The sequence below is a fragment of the Stegostoma tigrinum genome, unplaced genomic scaffold (genome assembly GCF_030684315.1).
Source record: "Stegostoma tigrinum isolate sSteTig4 unplaced genomic scaffold, sSteTig4.hap1 scaffold_264, whole genome shotgun sequence".
Classification (NCBI taxonomy): Eukaryota; Metazoa; Chordata; class Chondrichthyes; order Orectolobiformes; family Stegostomatidae; genus Stegostoma; species Stegostoma tigrinum.
In genome coordinates, this window is record NW_026728195.1 from 176,089 (window position 1) to 199,724 (window position 23,636).

The 23,636-nt window shown below is 58.1% G+C and overlaps 1 long non-coding RNA gene across 1 annotated transcript in view; it reads right to left on the minus strand.

Moving 5' to 3' along the window:
- Positions 1-23,636, minus strand: part of LOC132208046 (uncharacterized) — a 138,004-nt gene that overhangs the window by 39,384 nt on the left and 74,984 nt on the right. The window contains exons 2-3 of the long non-coding RNA XR_009444160.1: positions 4,883-5,047; positions 352-469 (exon numbers count right to left, since the gene is read on the minus strand). This is a non-coding gene — a long non-coding RNA (uncharacterized LOC132208046). The remainder of the gene's footprint in view (positions 1-351; positions 470-4,882; positions 5,048-23,636) is intronic.

The window sequence follows — 23,636 nt, forward strand, 5'->3', positions numbered from 1 at the left end:
TCCATCCTGGGCCTCTTCCAGTGTCACAACCAAACCACCCAGAAACTGGAGGAGCAGCACCTCATATTCTGCCTCGGGAGCTTCCAACTCAATAGCCTCAATATGGACTTGGCCACCCTCAAAATCTCCCCACCCGCCAGCCTCATCCCAAGACTAGTTCCTCCCCTCATCCCCGCCTCCATGACCTGTCCGCCTTCTCTCCCACCTATCCACTCTTCCCACCTCACTGACCAACTCCCACCACTGCTTGGAATTATTTTTCTTTTCACACTTCATCAGCTCGACGTTATTTCTAAAATATATTTTCCAATTGTTGGAAAAAGTGAGATAAAGAGAAGTAAAAGAAGTTACATTCTTCCCACTCGGGAAATCTCTGAATATTCTGTTGAAAGGCCGCCAAGGAACGATGCAATTCTTTTGTCACAAACACTGTGAGGGAGACATCTTTTTCGGTTCCACTAACTCCACCCTAAGGAAGACAAACCCACGTAACATATCTAGTGACTTAAAGCATACTCTATTGTTGCCCAAGGTGGAGAGCTGGATGAACACAGCAGGCCAAGCAGCATCAGAGAAGCAAGAAAGCTGATGTTTCGGGACGAGACCCTACTTCAGAAAATTGGCGCTGGAGAATCTGAGATAACAAGGTGTAGAGCCGGATGATACTGCTTGGCCTGCTGTGTTCATCCAGCTTTACACCTTCTTATCTCAGATTCTCCAGCATCTGCAGTTCCTACTGCCTCTATTGTTGCCCTTTCACTTTACTGAACTAATATGAGCCAGTAGTTTGGTTTAGGCTCGTGTAATTTTACGGTTATTGGCCTGTACAAAATCCTGAATTAATTTTGATCCACTGACGGGAGGAGAGATGAATTTTATAGAAATTTTTGTTTTCTACCAATTTGCAGAGGGCATCGTGGGCGATTGAAGGACAGTGTTATTATCCTCCAGGTCTGTGGACTGCATCGTTACCAACTTGCCCATTTGCATACACATACAATATTCATTATGTACCAATGAAACATAATAAACCAATACTGCGTACTAAAAACAACGCTCACATATCAATGGAAATTTAAATATTTATCATAGAGTTTGAAGAATTGAATTCAATGATACAAAGCAAAAGCCAGTGAAGATGAGTGCAGTTGGTCAGCACTTTTGCCACGAAGTGGAGGTTGGCAGTTTGAGGCCACCCAGGAACAAGCAAGCTCTGTCTAACTCCAAGGGCAGCACGGTGGCTCAGTGGTTAGCACTGCTGACTCACAGCGCCAGGGACCCAGGTTCGATCCCACCGTTGGACGATTTTCTGTGCGGAGTTTGTACATTCTGCCCATGCCTGCATGGGTTCCTGCTGGGTGCTCTGGTTTCCTCCCACAGTCCAAAGATGTGCAGGCTAGGTGTATGGGCCATGCCAAACTTGCCCATTGTGTTTAGGGATGTGTAGATTAGGTGTGTTAGTCATGGGAAATGTAGGGTTACTGAGGAAAGGGTCGGGGGATGAGTCAGGGTGAGATGCTCTTTGGAGGGTGGCTGTGGACTTCTTGGGTCAAAAGGGGCTTGTTTCCACACTGGAGGGATTCTATGATATGGAAGTATCTTTTGAAGTGGACATTCATGGGTATGCTGTAACAGAGACCTTGAAATACTGCACAACAAATATTTGGAACTAGACTGTCAATTCAGACATAGCATCAAAAGAGGTCATGGAAGTTGTCACCGATATAAAGCAGGATTGATGAAAATCCAGCAGGAAATGGTGTCAAAAGGCACAGTATCTTTTATTCATCTCCAGTTATTTTGTCCAAGGCACTGGATGCTGGCAGGATTGAAACATTTAAGAAATGCTTCACAAATCACATATAAGGACCTGCACATCTTTGAACAATGGGAGGAAACTGCAGCACCTGGCAGAAGCCTCTCGCAGACGCGGGGAGGACGTGTCAATTCCACACAGATAGTTACCCAAGACTGGAATCTCAACTGGCTCCCCAGTGCATGAGCAGCTCTAACCAGTGAGCAACTACCTTGCCCAGAAGGGGTTTTATAAGCGCATACATTATTTCCATTAAGACAGATCCAATCCTCTATTTCCAATCAAAATAACATATTGTAGATATCATGACAACAATCAGAAATGATTTTGAATAAGTCAATCAAAAAACTTGAAATAGTTTCCAAGCCGAAATACTAGATATGGTGCAGTTAAGATGAATAGCGCAACAACAAAAAGGCCATATTTTATGTGACCATCGGTAACACTTGAAAACTTGCAACAATTTGTCGCCAGTAGTGCTCTGAAGTGGCTTGATGATGCACTCCTTCATACACTGGAATGAAACTCCAAAGATCACAAATTCTCCTTCAATACCCTGTTGTAACAGTGACTGCATCAACCTGTGTTTATGGGCCTGACTGGAAACCCACACAACATGCATAAACAAAAAAATAATCTAAGGTAATAGGAGAAAAAAATGTATGTGTGCAACGTCTTTGAAAAGCAATTATTTGTAGCGGCTGCAAGCCCATAAGGAATCTCGTTTCGCAGATGATATTCATTTGCACTGCAGGTCATGCCAGTCAGAATCAGTTTTCGTTTCATGACAGATAACTAAAATGTCCGTTACAATGAACTTTGGTTGATCAGAAGATTTTAAGTAAGGACTATGTCTTATGTGAGCTGACAGCATTCGGGGATGGAGAAGGTACACTCACTGCTGGCATCTTGACACCATTGAATGAGCAAGCGTGGACGCAAAGGTTGTAACAGGTCACAATTGTACAGGCAATATCTTTTGAGCTCCTTCCCAGCAGGCCTGTAATACTCTAAAGCTGTGCTAGACCCTCACTTCCTCCACCTTACGTATGCTGCCTTTTCTTTTTGACAAGAAGCACCTCTGTACCCGTCATCCAAGGCTCCTTAATCTTACCCTTTCTTACCTGTCTCAGAGGAACAAATTTATACATCACTCGCAACAACTGCTCCTTGAACAGCCTCCACATGTCTGCCGTGCCCTTTCTGTGGAACAATTGCTCCCAATCTGTACTTCCCAACTCCTGTCTGATAGTATCATAATTTCCTTGACCCCAGTGAAATATCTTCCCCTGGTAACTGCTCCTTTTCCTTTCCATGGCTATGGTAAATGTGAGGCTCTTGCGGTCACTGTCGCCCAAGTGTTCTCCCACCACGAGATCTGACACCTGTCCTGGCTCATCGCCGAGCACCAAATCCAAAATGGCCTCCCGCCTCGTCGGCCTGTCCACAAACTAAGTCAGGAATCCCTCCTGAACACACCTGACAAAAACGGCTCCATCCAAACCATCTGCACTGAGGAGGTTTCAATCTATATTGGGAAAGTTGAAGTCACCCACAACAACAACCCTGATACGTTTGCACTTTCCAACAATCTGCCGGCCAATGAGTTCTTCGATCTCCCAACTGCTATTTGGGGTCTGCTGAAAACCCCCAGTGAAGTGACTGCTGCCTTGCTGTTCCGAACTTCCACCCACACTGACTCAGTCGACAAACCTTCCTTGGCAACCTCAGCCCATACAACCGCAGTAGACGAGTCCTCAAAGGTTCTTTCAGCCGCCGTTATACTGTCCTTGACCAACAAAGCCACACCTCCCCCTCTTTTACCACCTTCCCAGACCTTAATGAAAGATCTAAACCCGAGAACCTGCAACATCCATTCCTGACCCTGCTCTATCCATGTCTCCGAAATGGCCACAACATCGAAGTCCGTGGTACCTATCCAAGCTGCAACCTCACCTACATTATTCCGGATACTCCCGGCATTAAAGTCGTCACACTTCAATCCAGCTTGCTGTCTGCCAGCACACTTCTGTGACAGTGAGGTCCTGACCATGTCCTCCCTACGCTCATCCTCCTGTGTACTGGGACTACACCTCAGTTTCCCATTCCCCTTCTGAGCTCGTTTAAATCCAACCGAATGGCACTGGCCAATTTCCCACCCAGGATATTAGTGCCCCTCTGGTTCAAGTGGATATCGTCCTGTTTGTACAGGTCCCACCTTCCCCAGAATGAACCCCAATTGTCCATGTACCTGAAGCCCTCCCACCTGCACCATCCCTGCAGCCACGTCTTCAGCTGAAATCTCTCCCTGTTCTTTGCCTCGCTATCACGTGGTACGGTGACAAATTAGTGACGACCACTCTGTTTGTTCTCGCTCTCAACTTCCACCCTCGCTCCCTCAAATCCTGCCTGACATCCCTATCCCTCTTTCTACCTATGTCGTTGGTGCCTACGTGTCCCACGACTTGGGGCTGGTCAACCTCTCCCCTCAGGACCCTAAACACATGATCCGAGACATCACAGACCCTGGCACCTGGTAGGCAACACACCAATCGTGAGTCTCTTTCGTTCCCGGCAAATCTTCTATCAGTCCCTCTAACTATTGAGTCCCCAATGACTATCACTCTCTTCCTATCCCCGCTTCCCTTCTATGCAAGAGGGACAGACTCTGTGCCAGAGACCTGCACCCTACTGCATACCCACTGCCAACTCGTCCCCCGGAACAGTATCCAAAATGGTACAGTTGTTTTCCAGGGGAGCGACCGCAGGGGATTTCAGGGGAACGACCACAGGGGAAGGTTAGTCAAGCTACACCGGGTAAACGTGCATTTTTGGCTGAAGAAACATGTGTTTCAATGTGAGCTAATGGAAGCAGCCATGGAGTCAAAGCTAAACGTTTTGACAATAAGACAACCATTCTTAAAAGCAGCAGACAGTGTGAAAAAGAAATGAGCTGCTTTAATATCCACTTAAAATTTATGTGGAATATCAGATGGAATTTTCTTATTGACTCTGTTGTGCAATCATGTCGAGCTAAAAATGTTAACTGCATTAATTAAAACTAACCAGAAACGGACTTTGTCGTAAATGGTTTGACGATTTTCTGTATCTGGAACATCCCTTTTCCTTCTCCAACGAAGATCGTACCAACCTATGGTACCAAACTGTGAGTCAAATGGATGGGACACATAATCTTTCAATTCCTCATCAAAACAGTCTCATCGTATGGTTCTGTGCAATAAAAGAGAAAGAATAAACATGTTTCCCACAATTTTGCTGATGTTTACGAACAGAATGCTCAAATTCAAAAAGTTTGGGCTGGCATGTCTGCTTCCTCCAGCCTGTTTGAACTGTTCCATTCAATGTGAAATTTGTGTTAAGTTTTAGCACACAGGTCTATTTGATCTGCGCCACCACCTTCTATTAGTCATACATGCTTTCCCCCTCTTCCTGTAATACGTTCCTTGAAGTGTTCCATGAGATTTTGATTTTAAATCTTATCGTCATATTCTTTTGATTCTCAAGCATCAATGAATCTGATGTTGCCGCCATTCCATGCAGTGCACAGCACGTCAAACAGGAGTCTTGCTCTTGCCATGAGCACTGAGGTAGTATGGGGTCACAACTGTCTCATAGTTCGGAATGAAATTCTACATATAGGGCTATGAAGAGTCATGCAGTTAATTTTATTTGACATGCTATTTCTTTTCTTAACAAATATGCTGGATTTAAAGTGATCTTCACCCTCATTTAAAATGAATCCAACGTAAAACCAGCAAATCGAAATTTTAATTTGAGTTCAGTGTTACACAAATATATGACTTTTTAAAAAATTATATTCGAGTCAACATTAACATTTAATTCCCTGACACCGGGTGAACTTACTTTTAAATTCGAATTTTCCTTCGGTATTAACGGACAAGTGAGCCTTTTTGCAAGCACCGAAAGGCTGCACCAGTTTATGCTAAAACTTGCGGAACTGTAAGTTTCACAAATATGTTCCTATTAAACACTAATTCCTATTGAAGCAGTATGAAGCCAAATTCATTCAACTGGACAGCAAAAACGGTCAAGATTTTAAAAGCAAGCAACTATTTTGAAGTCACTCTTCGAACTAAATTCCATCTTGGTGTCCGAGAGTCCATAGGTTCCTCACTCTCAACGAACCATTCAACTGTCATGCAATTACTGAAACACACAGACAAAAAACATCAACGTTAACAGTCACTAAGATTTTGAGAGTGATTTGGAATTCGTACTAATTCCCCCCTGGGGAAAATCTGTTCCAATCTGGATAGTACTCACTTATTACCATCCAACCTACCTTCCCCAGCACCTCCTCCCCCTCCACGCTATTTGTTTCTGAGCTCCCTTCCACCCTCCATTTCTCAGGAAGGGTCCTGACCCAAAACCTCAACTTTCCTCAGCCTCTGATGCTGCCTGACAAAACGTCAGCTTTTACGCTCCTGAGATGCTGCTTGGCCTGCTGTGCTCATCCAGCTCCACACTTTGTTATCTCTGTTCATTTGCCTGTTCTTTCTATCGGACATGAATCATTGGCTATTTCGTTCCCAACACTTATCCCCTAACAACCACCTCTCTGTGATACCCAGAGTGATGTATCTGTCAATTTCAATCTGCTCCACAAACTCATTCACTTTGTTTCATACACTCCCTGCAATTCAATACAAGATCTTCAGTCTGGCATTTACAGCCACCCTTCTTATCTGCTGCAGCTGAAGTGAGACTCCTGACCATTTCCATACTTTTTGTCCTATTACTTGCTCTGGAAACTTTGCTGAGCACTTACCAGCTTCTAACTTTTTCCACAATTTTCCATGCAACTGAGCTCACCCACTCCACACTTTTTATTTTTACGCCCTAGCCCCAGACCTAGCTCTGTATTTTGCGAGGATACTTGTCCCAATATGATTCTCGTCGAGCCTATAACACCAGAACGACTCCCTCCTTCCCCATACCGATGCCAATGTCCCATGAATTCAAACACATTTCTGCCATGCCACCATTTGAACAATGTACATCTATAATTATGTTCACACCGTGCCAAATTGCTCAGATAATAATCCAGAGATTATTACCATTCTGGTTCTGCTTTCTCACCTCAGCACCTCGGTGCTCATAATCCCTCAGCAGAACCTCTTTCCTCTTTCTTCCATATCAATGGTACCTGTGTGGACCACGATAGCTGGATTTCTACTCCTCCCACTTCAAGTTCCTTTGTAGCCGAGATGGAATATTCTGAACCTGGGCACCAGGCAGGCAACACTACTTTCGAGACTCCCGATCCTGGTCACAACGAACAGTGTTCATTCTCCTAACTATACTACCTCTGATTATAACTACATTTCACTTTTTATCCCCTCCTGAATGTCCCCCCTGTACCACAGTGCTACAGTCAGTTTACTCATCTTCCCTATACCCTGCACTCTCATCCACACACGAAGAAAGAATCTCAAACCTGTTCGATAAGATCAAAGGCCAAGGTTCCTTCTGCACTACATCCTGGATCCTTCCACCTGCCCTGATCTTTGTCATTGGGCACTGACCGAGTTTCAGCTAGGTGATCTAAGGTGTGTGACTGCCTCCTGAAGCACAGCATTCCCTGGTAACTTTGCCCCACATGATTTGTTGATTGGTCAAAACTGAGATTCCAGTTCATCAACCGTAAGCTGGAGTCTGGGGCCTGACCACTCCCCTGTCATATAGGTACAAATCATCATCTGGCCTGGCATCTCCATTTCAATTACTTCGATCAGCGGGGGGCCAGTCACAGTGAGCGGGTCAGGGCTGCGGGGACAAGACCCTGTCAGCGGGTCAGGGGTGCGGGGGGCAAGTCGCAGTGAGCGGGTCAGGGGTGCAAGGGGCAGTGTCGCAGTGAGCGGGTCAGGGCTGCGGGGGCAGTGTCGCAGTGAGCGGGTCAGGGCTGCGGGGGGCAAGTCCCTGTCAGTGGGACAGGGCTGCGGGGGGCAAGTCGCAGTGTGCGGGTCAGGGCTGCGGGGGCAAGTCGGAGTGAGCGGGTCAGGGCTGTGGGGGGCCAGTGGCAGTGAGTGGGTCAGGGCTGCGGGGGCAGTGTCGCAGTGAGCGGGTCAGGGCTGCGGGGGGCAAGTCCCTGTCAGTGGGACAGGGCTGCGGGGGGCAAGTCGCAGTGTGCGGGTCAGGGCTGCGGGAGGCAAGTCGCACTGAGTGGGACAGGGCTGTGGGGGGCCAGTGGCAGTGAGTGGGTCAGGGCTGTGGGAGGCAGACCCTGTGAGCTGGTCAGGGCTGCGGGGGACAGTCCCTGTCAGCGGGTCAGGGCTGCGGGGGGCAAGTCCCTGGCAGCGGGACAAGAAAGCGGGGGGCAAGGCCCTGTCAGCGGGACAGGACTGCGGGGGGCAAGTCGCAGTGTGTGGGTCAGGGCTGCGGGGGGCAAGTCGCACTGAGTGGGACAGGGCTGCGGGGGGCCAGTGGCAGTGAGTGGGTCAGGGCTGCGGGGGGCCAGTCCCTGTCAGCGGGACAGGACTGCGGGGGGCAATTCGCAGTGAGCGGGTCATGGCTGCGGGGGGCAAGTCGCAGTGAGCGGGTCAGGGCTGCTCGGGGTCAGTCCCTGTGAGCGGGTCAGGGCTGCGTGGGCCAGTCCCTGTGAGCGGGTCAGGGCTGCGGGGGGCAAGTCGCAGTGAGCGGGTCAGGGCTGCGGGGGGCAAGTCGCAGTGAGCGGGTCAGGGCTGCGGGGGGCCAGACGCAGTGAGCGGGTCAGGGCTGCGGGGGCGAGTCCCTGTCAGCGGGACAGAACTGCTGGGGGCAAGTCCCTGTCAGCGGGACAGGACTGCAGGGGGCAAGTCGCAGTGAGAGGGTCAGGTCTGCGGGGGGCAAGTCGCAGTGAGCATGTCAGGGCTGCGGGGGGGAGAGCCCCTGTGAACGGGTCAGGGCTGTGGGGGCCAGTCCCTGTGAGCGAGTCAGGGCTGCGGGGGGGCAAGTCGCAGTGAGCGGGTCAGGGCTGCGGGGGGCAAGTCGCAGTGAGCGGGTCAGGGCTGCGGGGGGCAAGTGGCAGTGAGCGGGTCAGGACTGCGGGGGGCCAGTCCCAGTGAGCAGGTCAGGGCTGCGGGGGCCAGTCCCTGTGAGCGGGTCAGGGCTGCGGGGGGCAAGTCGCAGTGAGCGGGTCAGGGCTGCGGGGGGCGAGTCCCTGTGAGCGGGTCAAGGCTGCGGGGGGCAGTGTCGCAGTCAGCAGGTCAGGGCTGTGGGGGCCAGTCATTGTAAGCGGGTCAGGGCTGCGGCGGGCCAGTCCCTGTGACCGGGTCAGGCCTGCCTGGGGCAAGTCGCAGTCAGCGGGTCAGGGCTGCGGGGGGCAAGTCGCAGTGAGCGGGTCAGGACAGCGGGGGGCAAGTCGCAGTGAGCGGGTCAGGACTGCGGGGGGCCAGTCCCTGTGAGCAGGTCAGGGCTGCGGGGGCCAGTCCCTGTCAGCGGGTCAGAGCTGCGGTGGGCCAGTCCCTGTGAGCGGGTCAGGGCTGCGGGGGGCAAGTCGCAGTGAGCGGGTCAGGGCTGCGGGGGGCCAGTCCCTGTGAGCGGGTCAGGGCTGCGGGGGGCAGTGTCGCAGTGAGCGGGTCAGGGCTGCGGGGGGCAAGTCGCAGTGAGCAGGTCAGGACTGCGGAGGGCAAGTCGCAGTGAGCGGGTCAGGGCTGCGGGGGCATGTCCATGTCAGCGGGACAGGACTGCAGGGGGGCCGGTCCCCGTGAGCGGGTCAGGGCTGCGGGGGGCCAGTCCCTGTGAGCGGGTCAGGGCTGCGTGGGCCAGTCCGTGTGAGCGGGTCAGGGCTGCGTGGGGCAAGTCGCAGTGAGCGGGTCAGGGCTGCTCGGGGCAGTGTCGCAGTGAGCGGGTCAGGGCTGCGGGGGCCAGTCCATGTAAGCGGGTCAGCGCAGCATGGGCCAGTCCCTCTGAGTGGGTCAGAGCTGCGCGGGGCAAGTCACAGTGAGCGGGTCAGGGCTGAGGAGGGCAGTGACGCAGTGAGCGGGTCAGCTCTGCGGGGGGCAAGTCGAAGTGAGCGGGTCAGGGCTGTGGGGGGCAAGTCACAGTGAGCGGGTCAGGGGTGCGGGGGGCCAGTCGCAGTGAGCGGGTCAGGGCTGCGGGGGTCCAGTCCCTCTGAGCGGGTCAGGGCTGCGGGTACCAGTCCCTGTCAGCAGGACAGGACTGCAGGGGGCAAGTCGCAGTGAGCGGGTCAGGGCTGCGGGAGGCTGGGTAGCAGTGAGCGGGTCAGGGCTGCGGGGGGTCAGTACCTGTGAGCGAGTCAGGGCTGCGGCGGCCAGTCCCTGCGAGCGGGTCAGGGCTGGGGGGGGCAGTGTCGCAGTGAGCGGGTCAGGGCTGCGGGGGACAAGTCGCAGTGAGCGGGTCAGGGCTGCGGGGGGCAAGTCCCTGTCAGCGGGAGAGGACTGCAAGGGGCAGGTCCCTGTCAGCGGGACAGGACTGCGGGGGGCAAGCGGCAGTGAGCGGGTTAGGGCTGTGGGGGCCAGTCCCTGTCACCGGGTCAGGGCTGAGGAGGGCCAATCCCTGTGAGCGGGTCAGGGCTGCGGGGGGCAACTCGCAGTGAATGGGTCAGGGCTGCGGGGGCAAGTCCCTGTCAGCGGAACAGGACTGCGGGGGGCCAGTCCCTGTGAGCGGGTTAGGGCTGCGGGGGCCAGTCCCTGTGAGCGGGTCACAGCTGCGCGGGCCAGTCCCTGTGAGCGGGTCAGGGCTGCGGGGGGCAAGTCGCAGTGAGCGGGTCAGGGCTGCGGGGGCCAGTCCCCCTGAGCGGGTCAGGGCTGCGGGGTGCAAGTCGCAGTCAGCGGGTCAGGGCTGCGGGGGGAAAGTCGCAGTAAGCGGGACAGGGCTGCAGGGGCAAGTCCCTGTCAGCGGGACAGGAATGCGGGGGTCAAGTCGCAGTGAGGGGGTCAGGGCTGCGGGGGGCCAGTTGCAGTGTGCGGGTCAGGTCTGCGGGGGGCCAGTCCCTGTGAGCTGCTGAGGGCTGCGGGGGCCAGCCCCTATCAGCGGGTCAGGGCTGCGGGGGACCGGTCCCCCTGAGCGGGTCAGGGCTGCGGGGGGCCGGTCCCCCTGAGCGGGTCAGGGCTGCGGCGGGCTTGTCGCAGTGAGCGGGTCAGGGCTGCGGGGGACAAGTCGCAGTGAGCGGGTCAGGGCAGCGGGTGCAAGTCCCTGTCAGCGGGACAGGACTGCAAGGGGCAGGTCCCTGTCAGCGGGACAGGACTGTGGGGGGCAAGTCGCAGTGAGCGGGTCAGGTCTGCGGGGGGCAAGTCACAGTGAGCGGGTCAGGGCTGCGGGGGGCAAGTCGCAGTGAGCGGGTCAGGGCTGCGGGGGGCCAGTCGCAGAGAGCGGGTCAGGGCAGCGGGTGCAAGTCCCTGTCAGCGGGACAGGACTGCAAGGGGCAGGTCCCTGTCAGCGGGACAGGACTGTGGGGGGCAAGCGGCAGTGAGCGGGTCAGGGCTGTGGGGGCTAGTCCCTGTCACCGGGTCAGGGCTGCGGAGGGCCAAGCCCTGTGAGCGGGTCAGGGCTGCGAGGGGCAGGCCGTCTGAGCGGGTCAGGGCTGCGGGGGGCAAGTCGCAGTGAGCGGGTCAGGGCTGCGGGGGGCCAGTCCCGGTAAGCGGGTCAGGGATGCGGGGGTCAGTCCCTGTGAGCGGGTCAGGGCTGCGGGGGGCAACTCGCAGTGAATGGGTCAGGGCTGCGGGGGCAAGTCCCTGTCAGTGGAACAGGACTGCGGGGGGCCAGTCCCTGTGAGCGGGTTAGGGCTGCGGGGGCCAGTCCCTGTGAGCGGGTCACAGCTGCGCGGGCCAGTCCCTGTGAGCGGGTCAGGGCTGTGGGGGGCAAGTCGCAGCGAGCGGGTCAGGGCTGCGGGGGCCAGTGCCCCTGAGCGGGTCAGGTCTGCGGGGGGCAAGTCGCAGTGAGGGGTCAGGGCTGCGGGGTGCAAGTCGCAGTCAGCGGGTCAGGGCTGCGGGGGGAAAGTCGCAGTAAGCGGGACAGGGCTGCAGGGGCAAGTCCCTGTCAGCGGGACAGGACTGCGGGGGCAAGTCGCAGTGAGGGGGTCTGGGCTGCGGGGTGCAGTGTCGCAGCGAGCAGGTCAGGGCTGCGGGGGCATGCCCTCTGAGCGGGTCAGGGCTGCGGGGGGCAAGTCGCAGTGAGCGGGTCTGGGGTGCAGGGGGCATTGTCGCGGTGTGAGGGTCAGGGATGCAGGGGCCAGTCCCTGTGAGCGGGTCAGGGCTGCGGCGGCATGTCCCAGTCAGCGGGACAGGACGGCAAGGGGGCAGGTCCCTGTCAGCGGGACAGCAGTGCAGGGAGGCAGGTCGCAGTGAGCGGGTCAGGTCTGCGGGGGGCAAGTCGCAGTGAGCGGGTCAGGGCTGCGGGGGGCCAGTCCCCCTGAGCGGGTCAGGTCTGCGGGGGGCAAGTCGCAGTGAGGGGTCAGGGCTGCGGGGGCCATTCCCTGTGAGCAGGTCAGGGCTGCGGGGGCAGGCTCTCTGAGCGGGTCAGGGCTGCGTGAGGCAAGTCGCAGTGAGCGGGTCCGGGGTGCGGGGGGCAATGTCACACTGAGCGGTTCAGGGCTGCGGGGGGCCAGTGCCTGTGAGCGGGTCAGGGCTGCGGGGGCATGTCCTTGTCAGCGGGACAGGACTGCAGGGGGGCCGGTCCCTGTCAGCGGGACAGGACTGCAGGGGGCAGGTCCCTGTCAGCGGGACAGGACTGCAGGTGGGCAAGTTGCAGTGAGCGCGTCAGGGCTGCGGGGACCCATCGCAGTAAGCGGGTCAGGGCTGCGGGGGGCCAGTCCCTGTGAGCGGGTCAGGGCTGCGGGGGCCAGTCCCTGTCAGCGGGACAGGACTGCGGGGGGCAAGTCGCAGTGAGCGGGTCATGTCTGCGGGGGGCAAGTCGCAGTGAGCGGGTCAGGGCTGCGGGGGGCAAGTCGCAGTGAGCGGGTCAGGGCTGCGGGGGCCAGTCCCTGTCACCGGGTCAGGGCTGCGGAGGGCCAATCCCTGTGAGCGGGTCAGGGCTGCGAGGGGCAGGCCGTCTGAGCGGGTCAGGGCTGCGGGGGGCAAGTCGCAGTGAGCGGGTCAGGGCTGCGGGGGGCCAGTCCCGGTAAGCGGGTCAGGGATGCGGGGGTCAGTCCCTGTGAGCGGGTCAGGGCTGCGGGCGGCAACTCGCAGTGAGTGGGTCAGGGCTGCGGGGGCAAGTTCCTGTCAGCGGAACAGGACTGCGGGGGGCAAGTCGCAGTGAGCGGGTCAGGGCTGCGGGTGGCCAGTCCCTGTGAGCGCGTCAGGGCTGCGGCGGGCCAGTCCCTGTGAGCGGGTTGGGGCTGCGGGGGCCAGTCCCTGTGAGCGGGTCACAGCTGCGGGGGCCAGTCCCCCTGAGCGGGTCAGGTCTGTGGGGAGCAAGTCGCAGTGAGGGGTCAGGGCTGCGGGGTGCAAGTCGCAGTCAGCGGGTCAGGGCTGCGGGGGGAAAGTCGCAGTAAGCGGGTCAGGGCTGCAGGGGCAAGTCCCTGTCAGCGGGACAGGACTGCGGGGGGCAAGTCGCAGTGAGGGGGTCAAGTCGCAGTGAGGGGGTCAGGGCTGCGGGGTGCAGTGTCGCAGCGAGCGGGTCAGGGCTGCGGGGGCAGGCCCTCTGAGCGGGTCAGGGCTGCGGGGGGGAAGTCGCAGTGAGCGGGTCTGGGGTGCAGGGGGCATTGTCGCGGTGTGAGGGTCAGGGATGCAGGGGCCAGTCCCTGTGAGTGGGTAAGGGCTGCGGGGGCCAGTCCCAGTCAGCGGGACAGGACTGCAAGGGGGCAGGTCCCTGTCAGCGGGAGAGCACTGCAGGGGGGCAGGTCGCAGTGAGCGGGTCAGGTCTGCGGGGGGCAAGTCGCAGTGAGCGGGTCAGGGCTGCGGGGGGCCAGTCCCCCTGAGCGGGTCAGGTCTGCGGGGGGCAAGTCGCATTGAGGGGTCAGGGCTGCGGGAGGCTGGTCGCAGTGAGCGGGTCAGCTCTGCGGGGGGCAAGTCGCAGTGAGCGGGTCAGGGCTGCAGGGGCCATTCCCTGTGAGCAGGTCAGGGCTGCGGGGGCAGGCTCTCTGAGCGGGTCAGGGCTGCGTGGGGCAAGTCGCAGTGAGCGGGTCTGGGGAGCGGGGGGCAATGTCGCACTGAGCGGTTCAGGGCTGCGGGGGGCCAGTGCCTGTGAGCGGGTCAGGGTTGCGGGGGCATGTCCTTGTCAGCGGGACAGGACTGCAGGGGGGCCGGTCCCTGTCAGCGGGACAGGACTGCAGCGGGGCAGGTCCCTGTCAGCGGGACAGGACTGCAGGGGAGCAAGTCGCAGTGAGCGCATCAGGGCTGCGGGGACCCATCGCAGTGAGCGGGTCAGGGCTGCGGGGGGCCAGTCCCTGTCGGCGGGACAGGACTGCGGTGGGCAGTGTCGCAGTGAGCGGGTCAGGGCTGCGGGGGCCAGTCCCTGTCACCGGGTCAGGGCTGCGGGGGGCAAGTCGCAGTGAGCGGGTCAGGGCTGCGGGGGGCCGGTCCCCCTGAGCGGATCAGGGCTGTGGGGGGCAGTGTCGCAGTGAGCGGGTCAGGGCTGAGGGGGCAAGTCGCAGTGAGGGGGTCAGGGCTGCGGGGGGCAAGTCGCAGTGAGCGGGTCAGGGCTGAGGAGGGCAAGTCGCAGTGAGCGGGTCAGGGCTGAGGAGGGCAGTGTCGCAGTGAGCGGGTCAGCTCTGCGGGGGGCAAGTCGCAGTGAGCGGGTCAGGGGTGTGGGGGGCCAGTCGCAGTGAGTGGGTCAGGGCTGCGGGGGGCCAGTCCCTGTGAGCGGGTCAGGGGTGCGGGTACCAGTCCCTGTCAGCAGGACAGGACTGCAGGGGGCAAGTCGCAGTGAGCGGGTCAGGGCTGCGGGGGGCAAGTCGCAGTGAGCGGGTCAGGGCTGTGGGAGGCTGGGTAGCATTGAGCGGGTCAGGGCTGCGGGGGGTCAGTACCTGTGAGCGAGTCAGGGCTGCGGCGGCCAGTCCCTGCGAGCGGGTCAGGGCTGGGGGGGGCAGTGTCGCAGTGAGCGGGTCAGGGCTGCGGGGGACAAGTCGCAGTGAACGGGTCAGGGCTGCGGGGGGCAAGTCCCTGTCAGCGGGAGAGGACTGCAAGGGGCAGGTCCCTGTCAGCGGGACAGGACTGCGGGGGGCAAGCGGCAGTGAGCGGGTCAGGGCTGTGGGGGCCAGTCCCTGTCACCGGGTCAGGGCTGAGGAGGGCCAATCCCTGTGAGCGGGTCAGGGCTGCGGGGGGCAACTCGCAGTGAATGGGTCAGGGCTGCAGGGGCAAGTCCCTGTCAGCGGAACAGGACTGCGGGGGGCCAGTCCCTGTGAGCGGGTTAGGGCTGCGGGGGCCAGTCCCCCTGAGTGGGTCAGGGCTGCGGGGGGCCAGTCCCCCTGAGCGGGTCAGGGCTGCAGGGGGCTTGTCGCAGTGAGCGGGTCAGGTCTGCGGGGGGCAAGTCGCAGAGAGCGGGTCAGGGCAGCGGGGGCCAGTCCCTGTCAGCGGGACAGGGCTGCGGGGGCAAGTCCCCGTGAGTTGGTCAGGGCTGCGGGGGGCAAGTTGCAGTGAGCGGGTCAGTGCTGCGGGGGCCCAGTCCCTCTGAGCGGGTCAGGGCTGTCAGTGGGACAGGACTGCGGGGGGCTAGTCGCTGTGAGCGGGTCAGGGCAGCGGGGGGCCATTCCCTGTGAACGGGTCAGGGCTGCGGGGGCCAGTCCCTGTGAGCGGGTCAGGGCAGCGGGGGCCAGTCCCTGTCAGCGGGACAGGACTGCGGGGGACAAGTTGCTGACAGCGGGACAGGACTTCGGGGGGGGCAACTCGCAGTGAGCGCGTCAGGACTGCTGGGGGCAAGTCGTAGTGAGCGGGTCAGGGCTGCGGGCGGCAAGTCGCAGTGAGCGGGTCAGGGCTGCGGGGGGCAAGTCGCAGTGAGCGGGTCAGGGCTGCGGGGGGCCAGTCGCAGAGAGCGGGTCAGGGCAGCGGGTGCAAGTCCCTGTCAGCGGGACAGGACTGCGGGGGGCAAGCGGCAGTGAGCGGGTCAGGGCTGTGGGGGCCAGTCCCTGTCACTGGGTCAGGGCTGCGGTGGGCCAATCCCTGTGAGCGGGTCAGGGCTGCGAGGGGCAGGCCGTCTGAGCGGGTCAGGGCTGCGGGGGGCAAGTCGCAGTGAGCGGGTCAGGGCTGCGGGGGGCCAGTCCCGGTAAGTGGGTCAGGGAGGCGGGGGTCAGTCCCTGTGAGCAGGTCAGGGCTGCGGTGACCAGTCCCTGTGAGCGGGTCACAGCTGCGCGGGCCAGTCCCTGTGAGCGGGTCAGGGCTGCGGGGGGCAAGTCGCAGTGAGCGGGTCAGGGCTGCGGGGGCCAGTCCCCCTGAGTGGGTCAGGTCTGCGGGGCGCAAGTCGCAGTGAGGGGTCAGGGCTGCGGGGTGCAAGTCGCAGTCAGCGGGTCAGGGCTGCGGGGGCAAGTCCCTGTCAGCGGGACAGGACTGCGGGGGTCAAGTCGCAGTGAGGGGGTCAGGGCTGCGGGGTGCAGTGTCGCAGCGAGCGGGTCAGGGCTGCGGGTGGCCAGTCCCTGTGAGCGCGTCAGGGCTGCGGCGGTGAGTCCCTGTGAGCAGGTCAGGGCTGCGGGGGACAGTCCCTGTGAGCGGGTCAGGGCTGCGGGGGCCAAGCCCTCTGAGCGGGTCAGGGCTGCGGGGGACAGTCCCTCTGAGCGGGTCAGGGCTGCGGGGGGCCGGTCCCCGTGAGCGGGTCAGAGCTGCAGGGGAACGGTCCCCCTGAGCGGGTCAGGGCTGCGGGGGGCAGGTCGCAGTGAGCGGGTCAGGTCTGCGGGGGGCAGGTCGTACTGAGCGGGTCAGGGCTGCGGGGGCCAGTCCCCGGGAGCGTGTCAGGGCTGCGGGGACCAGTCCCTCTGAGCGGGCGAGGGCTGCGGGGGCCAATCCCCGGGAGCGGGTCAGGGAGGCAGTCCCTCTGAGCTGGTCAGGGCTGCGCGGGCCAGTCCCTCTGAGCGGGTCAGGGCTGCGGGGGCAAGTCCCTGTCAGCGGGTCAGGGCTGCGGGGGCCAGTCCCTCTGAGCGGGTCAGGGCTGCGGGGGCCAGTCGCTGTCAGCAGGTCAGGGCTGCGGGGGCCAGTTCCTGTGAGCGGGTCAGGGCTGCGGGGGCCAGTCCCTGTCAGCGGGACAGGATTGCAAGGGTCAAGTCGCAGTGAGCGGGTCAGGGCTGCGAGGGCAAGTCCCTGTCAGCGGGACAGGGCAGCGGGGAAACAGTCCGCATGAGTGGGTCAGGGCTGCGGGTGGCAGTGTCGCAGTGAGTGGGTCAGGGCTGCGGGGGGCAAGTCGCAGTGAGCGGAGTCAGGGCTGTGGGGGCCCAGCCCTCTGAGCGGGTCAGGGCTGCGGGGGCCAGTCCCTCTGAGTGGGTAAGGGCTGCGGGGGCCAGTCCCTCTGAGCGGGTCAGGGCTGTGGGGGACAGTCCCTCTGAGCGGGTCAGGGCGGCGGGGGACAGTCCCTCTGAGCGGGTCAGGGCTGCGGGGGCCAGTCCATCTCAGCGGGTCAGGGCTGCGGCGGCCAGTCCCTCTGAGCGGGTCAGACCTGCGGGGGCATGTCCCTGTCAGCAGGAAAGGACTGCGGGGGGAAAGTCGCAGTGAGCGGGTCAGGGCTGCGGGGGCCAGTCCCTGTGAGCGGGAGAGGACTGCGGGCGGCAAGTCCCTGTTAGCGGGTCAGGGCTGCGGGGGGCAAGTCGCAGTGAGTGGGTCAGGGCTGCCGGGGCCAGTCCCTGTGAGCGGGTCTGGGCTGCGGGGGCCAGTCCCTGTGAGCGGGTCAGGTCTGCGGGGGCCAAGTCGCAGTGAGCGGGTCAGGGCTGCGGGGGACAGTCCCTCTGAGCGGGTCAGGGCTGCGGGGGCCAGTCCCTGTGAGCGGGTGAGGTCTGCGGGGGGCCAGTCCCTGTGAGCGGGTCAGGACTGCGGGGGGCAAATCGCAGTGAGCGGGTCAGGGCTTCCGGGGGCAGTGTCGCAGTGAGCGGGTCAGGGCTGCGGGGGGCAAGTCGCAGTGAGCGGGTCAGGGCTGCCGGGGGCAGTGTTGCAGTGAGCGGGTCAGGGCTGCGGGGGGCAAGTCGCAGTGAGCGGGTCAGGTCTGCGGGGGGCAAGTCGCAGTGAGCGGGTCAGGACTGCAGGGGGCAAGTCGCACTGAGCGGGTCAGGGCAGCGGGGGCTAGTCCCTCTGAGCGGCTCTGGCTGCGGGGGCCAGTCCCTCTGAGCGGGTCAGGGCTGCGGGGGCCAGTCCCTCTGAGCGGGTCAGGGCGGCGGAAGCCAGTCCCTCTGAGCGGGTCAGGGCTGCGGGGGCCAGTCCGTCTGAGCAGGAGACAGTGAATCCTATCCAAGTGAGACAGTGAATCCATTTCCATCAGTCACCGCACCCTATTCCCCAGTCACGGCATCACATTTCCCTCAGTCACTGCGTCCCATTTCACTGAGACAGTGAATCTCATTGAACTGAGACGATGCATCCCATGACCCTCAGTCACTGCATCTCTTTTCGCTCAGTCACTGCAACTCATTTTCCTCAGTCACTGCATCCCATTTCACTCAGCCACTGCATCCCATTTCACTCAGCCACTGTATCCCATTTCACTCAGCCACTGCACGCCATTTCACTCAGCCACTGCATCCCATTTCACTCAGCCACTTCATCATATTCACTCAGTCATTGCATCCCATTTCCTTCAGTCACTGCATCCCATGACCCTCGCTCACTGCATCCCATGACCCTCACTCGCTGCTTCCCATTTCACTCAGTCACTGCTTCCCATTTCACTCAGTCACTGCTTCCCATTTCACTCAGTCACTGCATCCCACTTCACTCAGTCACTGCATCCCATTTCACCGAGTCACTGCCTCCCAATTCAACACAGTCACTGCCTGCCACTTCACACAGTCACTGCCTGCCACTTCACACAGTCGCTGCCACCCATTTCACTCAGTCACTGCCTCCCACTTCACTCAGTCACTGCCTCCCACTTCACTCAGTCACAGCATCCCATTGCCCTCAGTCACAGCATTCCATTTCCAAGTCACTGCATCTCATTTCCCTCAGTCACTGCATCTTATTTCCCTCAATCACTGCATCCCATTTCACTCAGTCACTGCATGCCATTTCACTCAGTGACTGCATCCCATTACCGTCAGTCTCAGCCACCTATTTCACTCAGTCACTGCATCCCAATTCACTCAGTCACTGCATCCCATTTCACTCAGTCTCAGCACCCCATTTCACTCAGTCACTCCATGTCCCTTCCTCAGTCACAGCATCGCATTTCACTCAGTCACTGCATCACATTACCCTCAGTCACTGCATCTCATTTCCCTCAGTCACTGCATCCCATTTCACTCAGTCACTGCATCCCATTTCACTCAGTCACTGCATCCCATTTCACTCAGTCACTGCATCCCATTACGCTCAGTCACTGCATCCCATTACGCTCAGTCACTGCATCCCATTACCCTCAGTCACTGCGTCCCACTTCACTCAGTCACTGCCTCCCACTTCACTCAGTCACTCCCTCTCATTTCACTCAGTCACTACCTCCCATTTCAGTCAGTCACTGCATCTCCTTTCCCTCAGTCACTGCATCACATTTCACTCAGTCTGAGCACCCCATCTCATTCAGTCAGTGCATCCCATTTCCCAGAGTCACTGCCTCCCATTTCCCTCAGTCACTGCTTCCCATTTCCCTCAGTCACTGCCTCCCATTTCCCTCAGTCACTGCCTCCCATTTCACTCAGTCACTGCATCCCTTTTCACTCAGTCACTGCATCCCATTTAACTGAGACAGTGAATCTCATTGAACTGAGACAGTGCATCCCATTACCCTCAGTCAGAGCAATCCATTTCCCTCAGTAACGGCACCTCCTGTCCCACAGTCACTGCCTCCCATTTCCCTCAGTCACTGCGTCCCATTTCACTCAGTCACTGCATCCCATTTCACTCAGTCACTGCATCCCATTTCACTCAGTCACTGCATCCCATTTCACTCAGTCACTGCATCCCATTTCACTCAGGCACTGCACCACATTACCCTCAGTCACTGCATCCCTTTTCACTCAGTCACTGCATCCCTTTTCACTCAGTCACTGCATCCCTTTTCACTCAGTGATTGCATCCCATTACACTCAGTCACTGCGTCCCATTTCCCTCAGTCACTGCCTCCCGTTTCCCACAGTCACAGCAAACGTTTCCCACAGTCACTGCAACCCATTTCCCACAGTCACTGCATCCCATTTCACTCAGTCACAGCATCCCATTTCTCTCAGTCACAGCATCCCATTACCCTCAGTAACAGCATTCCATTTCCCACAGTCACTGCATCTCCTTTCCCTCAGTCACTGCATCGCATTTCACTCAATCACTGCAACCTTTTCGTACAGTCACTGCATCCCATTTCCCACAGTCACTGCATCCCATTTCACTCAGGCACTGCATCACATTTCACACAGGCACTGCATCTCATTTCCCTCAGTCACTGCATCTCCTTTCCCGCAGTCACTGCATCTCATTTCCCTCAGTCACTGCGTCCCATTACCCTCAGTCACTGCGTCCCATTACCCTCAGTCACTGCGTCCCATTTCACTCAGTCACTGCATCCCATTTCACTCAGACACTGCCTCCCTTTTCCCACAGTCACTGCAAACTTTTCTCACAGTCACTGCAACCCATTTCCCACAGTCACTGCATCTCCTTTCCCACAGTCACTGCATCTCATTTCCCACAGTCATGGCATCTCCTGTCCCTCAGTCACGGCACCTCCTCTCCCTCAGTCACGGCACCACCTGTCCCTCAGTCACGGCACCACCTGTCCCTCAGTCACTGCATCTCATTTCCCTCTGTCACTGCATCTCATTTCCCTCTGTCACTGCATCTCATTTCCCTCAGTCACTGCATCTTATTTGGTTCAGTCACTGCATCTCATTTCGTTCAGTCACTGCATCTCAATTCCCTCAGTCACTGCATCCCATTTCCATCAGTCAATGCATCCCATTATCCCTCAGGCACTGCAGCCCATTTCACTCGGGCACTGCAGCCCACGTACCTCAGTCACTGCATCCCATTTCAGTCAGTCACTGCATCCCATTTCACTCAGGCACTGCAGCCCATTTCACTCAGGCACTGCATCCCATTTCACTCAGGCACTGCATCCCATTTCCCTCAGTCACTGCAATCCATTTCCCACGGTCACTGCATCTCCTTTCTCTCAGTCACTGCATCTACTTTCCCTCAGTCATGGCACCTCATTTCATTCATTCACGGCACCTTCTGTCCCTCATTCACTGCATCTCATTTCCCTCTGTCACTGCAACTCATTTCGATCAGTCACTGCATCCCATTTCAATCAGTCACTACATAACATTTCACTCAGTCACTGCATCCCATTTAACGGAGACAGTGAATCCTGTTCAACTGAGACAGTAAATCAATTTCCATCAGTCACCACACCCTACTCCCCACAGTCCCGGCACCCCATCTCACTCAGTCAGTGCATCCCATTTCCCATAGTCACTGCATGTCCTTTCCTTTGTCACTGCATCGCATTACCCTCAGTCCCCACCCCTTATTCCCCACAGTCACGGCATCCCATTTCCCTCAGTCACTGCGTCCCATTACCCTCAGTCACTGCATCCCATTTCACTCAGTCACTGCATCCCATTTCACTCAGACACTGCCTCCCTTTTCCCACAGTCACTGCAAACTTTTCTCACAGTCACTGCAACCCATTTCCCACAGTCACTGCATCTCCTTTCCCACAGTCACTGCATCTCATTTCCCACAGTCACGGCATCTCCTGTCCCTCAGTCACGGCACCTCCTCTCCCTCAGTCACGGCACCACCTGTCCCTCAGTCACGGCACCACCTGTCCCTCAGTCACTGCATCTCATTTCCCTCTGTCACTGCATCTCATTTCCCTCTGTCACTGCATCTCATTTCGTTCAGTCACTGCATCTTATTTGGTTCAGTCACTGCATCTCATTTCGTTCAGTCACTGCATCTCAATTCCCTCAGTCACTGCATCCCATTTCCATCAGTCAATGCATCCCATTATCCCTCAGGCACTGCAGCCCATTTCACTCGGGCACTGCAGCCCACGTACCTCAGTCACTGCATCCCATTTCAGTCAGTCACTGCATCCCATTTCACTCAGGCACTGCAGCCCATTTCACTCAGGCACTGCATCCCATTTCACTCAGGCACTGCATCCCATTTCACTCAGGCACTGCATCCCATTTCCCTCAGTCACTGCAATCCATTTCCCACGGTCACTGCATCTCCTTTCTCTCAGTCACTGCATCTACTTTCCCTCAGTCATGGCACCTCATTTCATTCATTCACGGCACCTTCTGTCCCTCATTCACTGCATCTCATTTCCCTCTGTCACTGCAACTCATTTCGATCAGTCACTGCATCCCATTTCAATCAGTCACTACATAACATTTCACTCAGTCACTGCATCCCATTTAACGGAGACAGTGAATCCTGTTCAACTGAGACAGTAAATCAATTTCCATCAGTCACCACACCCTACTCCCCACAGTCCCGGCACCCCATCTCACTCAGTCAGTGCATCCCATTTCCCATAGTCACTGCATGTCCTTTCCTTTGTCACTGCATCGCATTACCCTCAGTCCCCACCCCTTATTCCCCACAGACACGGCATCCCATTTCCCACAGTCACTGCATCGCATTTCATTCAGTCAGTGCACCCCATTACCCTCAGGCACTGCGTCCCATTTCACTCAGGCACTGCATCCCATTTCACTCAGGCACTGCGGCCCATTTCACTCAGGCACTGCGGCCCATTTCACTCAGGCACTGCGGCCCATTTCACTCAGGCACTGCAACCCATTTCCCACAGTCACTGCATCTCCTTTCCCTCAGTCACTGCATTTCATTTCACTAAGTCACTGCATCCCATTTCCCACAGTCACTGCATCGCATTTCATTCAGTCACTGCGTCTCATAACCCTCAGTCCCTGCATTTCATTTCCCTCAGTGACTGCTTCCCATTTCACTCAGTGACTGCATCCCATTTCACTCAGTGACTGCATCCCATTTCACTCAGTCACTGCATCCCATTTCACCGAGTCACAGCACCCCATTTCACTCAGTCACTGCATGTCCCTTCCGCAGTCACAGCATCGCATTTCACTCAGCCACTGCATCACATTACCCTCAGTCACTGCATCTCATTTCCCTCAGTGAATGCATCACATTTCACTCAGTGACTGCATCACATTTCACTCAGTCACTGCATCCCATTTCACTCAGTCACTGCATCCCATTACCCTCAGTCACTGCATCCCATTACCCTCAGTCACTGCAACCTTTTCCTATAGTCACTGCAACCCAATTCCCACAGTCACTGCATCCCATTTCCCTTCAGTCACTGCATCCCATTTCACTCAGTCACAGCATCCCATTTCACTCAGTCACAGCATCCCATTTCACTCAGTCACTGCAGCCCATTTCACTCAGTCACTGCAGCCCATTTCACTCAGTCACTCCCTCCCATTTCAGTCAGTCACTACCTCCCATTTCAGTCAGTCACTGCATCTCCTTTCCCTCAGTCACTGCATCACATTTCCCTCAGTCACTGCATCCCATTACCCTCAGTCACTGCATCCCATTACCCTCAGTCACTGCAACCTTTTCCTATAGTCACTGCAACCCAATTCCCACAGTCACTGCATCCCATTTCCCTCAGTCACAGCATCCCATTTCACTCAGTCACAGCATCCCATTTCACTCAGTCACAGCATCCCATTTCACTCAGTCACTGCAGCCCATTTAACTGAGACAGTGAATCT